The sequence below is a fragment of the Penaeus chinensis genome, chromosome 43, assembly GCF_019202785.1.
Source record: "Penaeus chinensis breed Huanghai No. 1 chromosome 43, ASM1920278v2, whole genome shotgun sequence".
In the NCBI taxonomy this organism is placed as follows: Eukaryota; Metazoa; Arthropoda; class Malacostraca; order Decapoda; family Penaeidae; genus Penaeus; species Penaeus chinensis.
This window is the reverse complement of record NC_061861.1, coordinates 18,175,194-18,182,492: the sequence shown is the minus strand read 5'-3', so window position 1 is coordinate 18,182,492 and position 7,299 is coordinate 18,175,194. Positions and strand designations below refer to the sequence as shown.

The following is a 7,299-nucleotide window of genomic DNA, read 5'->3' as shown; positions in this document are numbered from 1 at the left end:
TCTCTCTCTCTCTCTCTCTCTCCTCTCTCATTCTCCTTTTCTCTCTCTCATTCTCCTCCCCCCCTCCATTTCCACCCGCTTCCTCTTTCTCCTCCTCTTCCCCTCCTCTTCCTCTTCTTCTCCTCTCCTCCTCCTTCCCCTCTCTTCTCCCTTTTCTCCTACCTCCTTCTCCTCCTTTTCCTTCTCTCTCCTCCTCCTCCTTTCCTCTCCCCTTCCTCCTCCTCTTTCCTCCTCCTCCTCCTCTCCTCCTTCTCCCTCCTCCCTCCTCCTCCTCCTCCCTCCTCCTCCTCCTCCTCCTCCTCCTCCTCCTCTCTCCTCCTCTCCTCCCCTCCTCTCCCCTCCCCTCTCTCTCCTCCTTTCCTCCTCCTCCTTCCCTCCTCCTCCCTCCTCCTCCTCCTCCTCCTCCTCCTCTTCTCCTCCTCCTCTCCTCCTCCTCCTCTCCTCCTCCTCCTCCTCCCTCCTCCTCCTCTCCTCCTCCTCCTTCTCCTCCTCCTCCTCTCTCCTCCTCCTTCTCCTTCTCCTCCTCCTCCTTCTCCTCCTCCTCTTCCTCCTCCTCCTCCTTCTCCTCCTCCTCCTTCTCCTCCTCCTCATTCTCCTCCTCCTCCTCCTCCTCCTCCTCCTCCTCCTTCTCCTCCCCCTGCCCCTCCAATTCCTTCCTCCTGCTCTTCTTCCTTCATCCTTCTCATCCTACCTTCTTCTCTTCCCCCTCCTCTTCCCTCTCCCACCCTTCTCCACCTCTCTCCCACCCCCTTCCCCTCCCCCTCCCCTTCTCTAACCTTGTATAAAGGGGGGGGGGGGGTGAGGTGACGAAATACTAGGTTTATTTTCCCTAATGAGAGGTTATGAGGTGAGAACTCCAGCAAATGAGGCAAGATGACCGTCGATGAATTGCAGGCCTTGCAATCTGATCATCATGTTAATCAGCGTGAATTCATTTTTTTTTTTTTTTTTCATGGGGGGGGGGGTAGGAAGGGAAGGGAGGTGTTTGTACGTTCAATTCAAAGTGGATTTTGGGAACGCGTTTGATAAACAACTCATTACTGAGATTCTTTTTTTTTTTTTTTTTTTTTTTAATTGGCTGGGTTAGAGCTGTTATTCATTTTTTTTTATTTTTTTTTATTTTAGGGGGGAGGGGGTTTACTTTACTACAACATGTTTGTGTGTATTTGTATGTATACTTGGATGAATGTACGTTATATGGACACGTTTGTATGTGACTGTTCGTGGATGTCTTCCTATTAATCTATTTACTTCCCCATTCTCTCTTTCTCTCTTTCTCTCTCTCTCGCTCGTTCTCTTTCTCTGACGTTCTCTTTCTCTCTCTCTCTCGTTCTCTTTCTCTGACGTTCTCTTTCTCTCTCTCTCTCGTTCCCTTCCTCTCTCTGTCTCGTTCGAGTGTGAGTGTGAGTGAGTGAGTGAGTGTGTGTATGTGTGTGTATGTGTCTATGTGTGCCTGTATGTTCGACCTGATCTATTTCCCCTCACATCCAATCTCCTTTCCCCTTCAGATCTTTTCCCTTTCTCCTCATTTCCTCTTTTCTACCTTATTCCGTCTCGATTTCTCTTCGTTCTTCCCCTTCCCCTCTCATTCCCCCTTTCGTGACCCTCCTCATCTCCCTTTCTCTCTTCCCCTCTTTCTCCATGATTTCCTCTTTTGATGCTCTGCTTTGGTAATATTTTGCTGAACATATTGATGAACTTCGTCGCGTTCCCTATGCCCAGAAATCATGCATGCACAGCTGTTCTATTTATATAAAGAGTGCATGGCATTTTTTCCAACGATCCGCGATGTATTTTCGCCTGTGCATGATGCATTTCCCAATTAATCATTTCGATAACTTGTACTACATCAAAGAGTAAATACAATTTTAAAGGAGAGAAAAAAAAAATACTAAAATATTCTATATTCTGTTATTTGAACCCCTCCAAGAACACGCATGGAAATGCATGACTGTGGACATGTACGCGGATAGACAACGCGACTGTAATCATGCTGATAAGGACATACACTTAGGACACCCTCACTTAAACCTATTGTGCGCGTATCTTTTTTTCCTGATTTCATTTCGATGCTGAGATACCTTATCATTTATTATAAGAGGCATCAAAACTGTTATTCTGGTTATATCTTCCACAGAGGAACGTAATAGTGAGTGATACCTTATAGTGAATGCAGTTTGTCTTATTAATAGTGAATGGTGACGAAGCTTTTTCTTCGTAAATGGTGGCAGCATTTTTTTTTCTTGGGGGGAGGGGGGTCCATTGATGAGTGAATAGTTGTTTGTTTATAAAGTGGTGGGGCGTGATATTTATGTGGTGAGTAATGTCCTCTCTTTTGTGAGGTAATGTGGATGTTTAGCTTCAAATGTTCAACTTCAGACAAAATACGAAACATGAGTTATATCATACCATATATCATAAATAGGTTATAATATATAATAAGTAAATAGTTGTCATTATCAGCTAAAGACACTTTTAGTTGATAATTATGAGCAATAAGTTTATAATTATAAGTGGTAAGTTAAATCTTATAAATACCAATAAACAAGTGTACTTTATAATTATTAGCAGACAGCTTTTTGCTTATAATCATTAACAGTTAGCAAGTTTAGTATATGATTATTATTGTTAAACAACCTTTGTTAATGGTTATTAAGATTAAGCAATTGTTTTTTTGTTCTTTTTTTTTTTTTTTTTTTTTTTTTTGCTTTTAATTATCAACATTAAGCAAGTTTCGTTTATAACTGATAACAATAAGTAATTTTCTTTTATAGCTTCTCTTATTACTAGCAAGAAGCCAGTGTACTTTTTGGTCTGGCAAGTTTACAAGCAAGTTTTGACTCGGATGTCTATTAAAAATCGGAAAGCAATAACTCGGTATTGCTTTCATGTTATCCCCGTCGCATCTCCAGATATATGATAAAGCACATTATGCCACGATATAATAGAGGAAAAAGTACCCGAAATCGCTTTCAAGTTCTTTTCTAGTGGAAGTCTATCAGATTTTTATTGTTAGCAGTTAAAATTTTTTACATATTCCAAAAGAAATGTCTTTACAATATTAGGAATTACAATTAAAAAAAAAAAACTATAAATATGTATATTATATATATTATATTAGTTGTTGATTAGTGTATATGTGTTGTTTTTTTGTAATTGATATTCTTTATTTTACTTTTTTTTTAGCTCTTTTTTCTTTTTCCACCTTCATCACTAGACAGACCATATAATATTATGATATTAGTTAAATAATGATCGGAACAATGAATAGAAGATTAGCATTTTGTGTGATTGGGAGTAGTTCTATGAATATTGTTAGGAGGATTTATTTTTGGATTTGTAGCATATTTAGAGTTAAAATTAACACACACACACGACACACGCACAGCACACTTACACACCACATACACACACACAAACACACACACATCACACAACTATCAACCAATATATATATATGTATATGGTGTATGATATAAATAATCATATGCGTATTTATTTCATGTATATATTTGAGTAAGTTATGTTTATATGTATAATTAACATTATAACAGAGAAATGCTATCTCTTCTCTCTATCTCTTTCTCTATTCTTCATCTCCTCTTTACTCTATCATCTATATCTATCTTTATTATTCTCTCTCATTCTCTCTTATCTTTCTCTTCTCTGTCCTTGTTCTCTTCTTCTTCTCTTTGTTTTCTTGTTAATCACACATTTTATGTCATCTACTTCACGTAGTCGTCAGAGGCTACCCTAGTGCGGCAAAGATGAGGCCATACTCAGTGACAGAAGCGACGGAGAGAGAGAGAAGAGAAAAGATATACAATTTGGTGTTTGCCACGATAGTTGTTGGAGTAGGTGTTATTTATACCACATGAACGCAGACGGCCCCCCCCCCTTCTCTTCTTTCTTTCATCTTTCTCTCTTTTCTCTCTTTCCTTTCTTATCTTTTTATTATTGTCTATTACCTTCTCTCTCTCTCTCTTCTTTCTCTTTTCTTTCTCTTCTCTCTCTCTCTCTCTCTTTCTCTCTCTCTCTCTTTTCTCCTCTCTTCTTCTTCTTATCTATCTGTTGTCTGTGGCCTTTATACGATGGTGTGAGAGAGTTTTGAGGCATTCATGAAAAGACGTGCGCGTGACAGTATCCATTATTGACAGTGCCGAGTCGTTTACATGGGCGCTTGACAACATCGCCTGTTGACAGTGTGTTATTTGCTTTCATATTGAAAGGCGCACTGCAAACACAGTCTCTCAATACCTATCTATCTATTTATCTATCTATCTATTTGTCTGTTTGTATATTTATCTATATATCTATCTGTCTATCTGTCCTTTCTCTCTCTCTCTCTTTCTCTCTCTCTCGCTCTCGCTCTCTTTGTCTCTATCTATCTGTCTATCTATGTACCTACCTGACTATATCTATATATCTATCTATCCATCTACCACTCTCTCTCTCTCTCTCTCTCTCTCTCTCTCTCTCTCTCTCTCTCTCTCTCTCTCTCTCTCCTCTCTCTCTCTCTCTCTCTCTCTCTTCTCTCTTCTCTCTCTCTCTCTCTCTCTCTTCCTCTCTCCTCCTTTCTCCCCCTCTCTCTCTCTTTTCTCTCTGTTCCCCTTTCCCTCTCTCTCTCTCTCTCTTCTCTCTCTCCTCTTCCGCTTTCCCTCTTTCCAAGGAATGTCCTGCAAAAGAAAAATGTTATTAAATATTTTTCAGCATCATGGAATGTCCAATAGTAGCAGTTACAACCTCCGATGATGTTGCATGCCGGCAACATTGCAACATGCAACCCTACGTTGTGTTTCCCTTTTCATGTTCCTGAGTTGCCAACTTTTCAATATATTTTTTTTAAATTCTATTATTATCATAGTTTCATTTATTCTGTCTTCATTTACGGCGTATATGCATTTTTGTTACTATCATATTTTAAACAGTATTATTGTTATTATTAATATTGTTTTTTATTGTTATTGCTTTATTTTTAGCTGCATTCCTCATTATTATCATTATCATTATTTTTTATATTATCATTATTAACATCATCACCATCATCATCATTATTATTGTGATTATTATCTCTGTCATGATATTTTTTGTTACCGTTATTATTATCATTACTGTCATTACTATTAGCATCATCATCATCATCATCATCATCTTCATCACCATCATCATCATCATCATCATCATCATCATCATCCTCATCATCCTCATCATCATCATCATCATCATCATCATCATCATCATCATCATCATCATCTTCATCATCATCGTCATCATCATCATTACCATTATTATTAGCATTTTAATTATTATTTTATTATCTTCGTCATCTTTACACTTATTATTGATGTTGATGATAATGATGTTGGTCCTGTCGTTATCATAATGGCTATTTGAATTAATTTGCGAAATGTTAATTTGCGAAATGGAAATATAAGTGGAGCGTGAAATATAGTTGAGTTAGCCCTAAAAAGCGTAACATTTCATTTTCTATATTCGTGAAGGTCACTGAGGGGAGTCAGAGCGCATTATTATTAACGCAAATCAACCTAAGTTTAATAATAATATCAAATTGTAATGTTAATAACTAAAGTATTTTAAAAAATAAAAGTTAATAATCATAATTTGATATTTTATAAAGGACATATTGAACACTAGCATTTAACACTTTCATGTGCTTCAGTATCTGAAACTTTGGCCGCAATATCCGTCCTTTTCTCATCACCTAGACTCTGTTCACGAAACAAATATAGACTATAACATTAGAATAATCATATATCCATTTGAAATCATATCAGTCAGTCTCATGTCAACGAATATATTATTTAGACCCGTAGTCATTTGCGGAAAAGACGTGCAGACAAGAGATGTTCGTGACAGTGAACGTAAGGGGTGCTGTGTGTAAAGACTGACTTCGCTGAATACTACATTTTATTGCGTAAGTACAAAGTTTCTCACAGTCTTGGCAGTGACATAAAACTTTATTTCAGTATAGTGAGTGTATGACTTAAAGGAACCATTAAGAAGGATCGTAAATCATAATTTTCGGTGAGTTAAAATAATTACCTTGTGATGTAATTTTGAATTTATTTATATTCAGGGACCGCACGTTCTTTTTATTTCGGGGAAAGAATGAACAATTTTGAAAAGAACTGAAAAATCATCATCATCATCATCATCATCATCATCATCATCATCATCATCATCATCATCATCATCATCATCATCATCATCATCATCATCATCCTCATCCTCTCCTCACCCTCACCCTCATCCTCATCCTCATCCTCATCCTTTGCTCACCCTCATCCTCATCCTCATCCTCATCCTCATCATCCTCATCCTCACCATCACCATCACCATCCACCCATATCCTAGAAGCAGCTCGCTTATGAAGGCATCACCCCCGCTTGAGAAATCAGTAGACAAGAGACCATTAGCTGAGGGAAGGTGTGCTCATTGCCTACGAAATTAACTTGCTTACTTGAATGTTTCTCAAGACTGGGGTATGTGTTTGTAAAAAGAGATTTGCAAAGAGGCTGCCTTGTTGTCAATGTTCAATAGTCAAAGTTGCAATATCTACTTTGCTGGTTTTGCGTTTTTAGGTGTCTATGGGAAGTTTTTTGTTTTTGTTTGTTTTTTTGTTTGTTTGTCAACTGAATCTCATGCTTTGGTTGATCTCTTCGTTATGTAATCTAAAGAGGGAAGGTCAATCTGCACATGACTTGACATTAAGAAAATTTCTGTATTTACGTGTTATTGTTTTTCTCTTTTTATCATATTAGGAAATCAAAATGTCTTTGTTTCGTGTCTATTCACCCTTTGTTATTGATATAATCATGATGTATTTTGGTTCTCATATAAAGATACCTTATATTGAGAGGTGCTTCATACACATATATCCATATAAATAGATATATGGATATGTATATATATATATACATATATATGCACATTTATATATCTAATATATATATATATATATATATATATATATATATATATATATATATATATATATATATATATATATATATATATATATATATATATATACGTATATATGTATAAATGCATATATATTTATATATACATTTACACATACATATTCATATATATATATATATATATATATATATAGAGAGAGAGAGAGAGAGAGAGAGAGAGAGAGAGAGAGAGAGAGAGAGAGAGAGAGAGAGAGAGAGAGAGAGAGAGAGAGAGAGAGAGAAGTAGAAATAGAGAAAGGTGAATCTTATATAAAGATACTAAAAACAATCAAAATCAGCAAGTTTAGGGCAAACA

General features: G+C 36.8%; 1 protein-coding gene across 1 annotated transcript in view; it reads left to right on the top strand.

The window, feature by feature from the left end:
- Positions 1 to 5,790: 5,790 nt before the first annotated feature.
- Positions 5,791 to 7,299, top strand: part of LOC125048404 (metalloreductase STEAP3-like) — a 16,032-nt gene continuing 14,523 nt past the window's right edge. The window contains exon 1 of the mRNA XM_047647085.1: positions 5,791 to 5,935. The gene's annotated coding sequence lies outside the window, so the exon portion shown is untranslated. The remainder of the gene's footprint in view (positions 5,936 to 7,299) is intronic.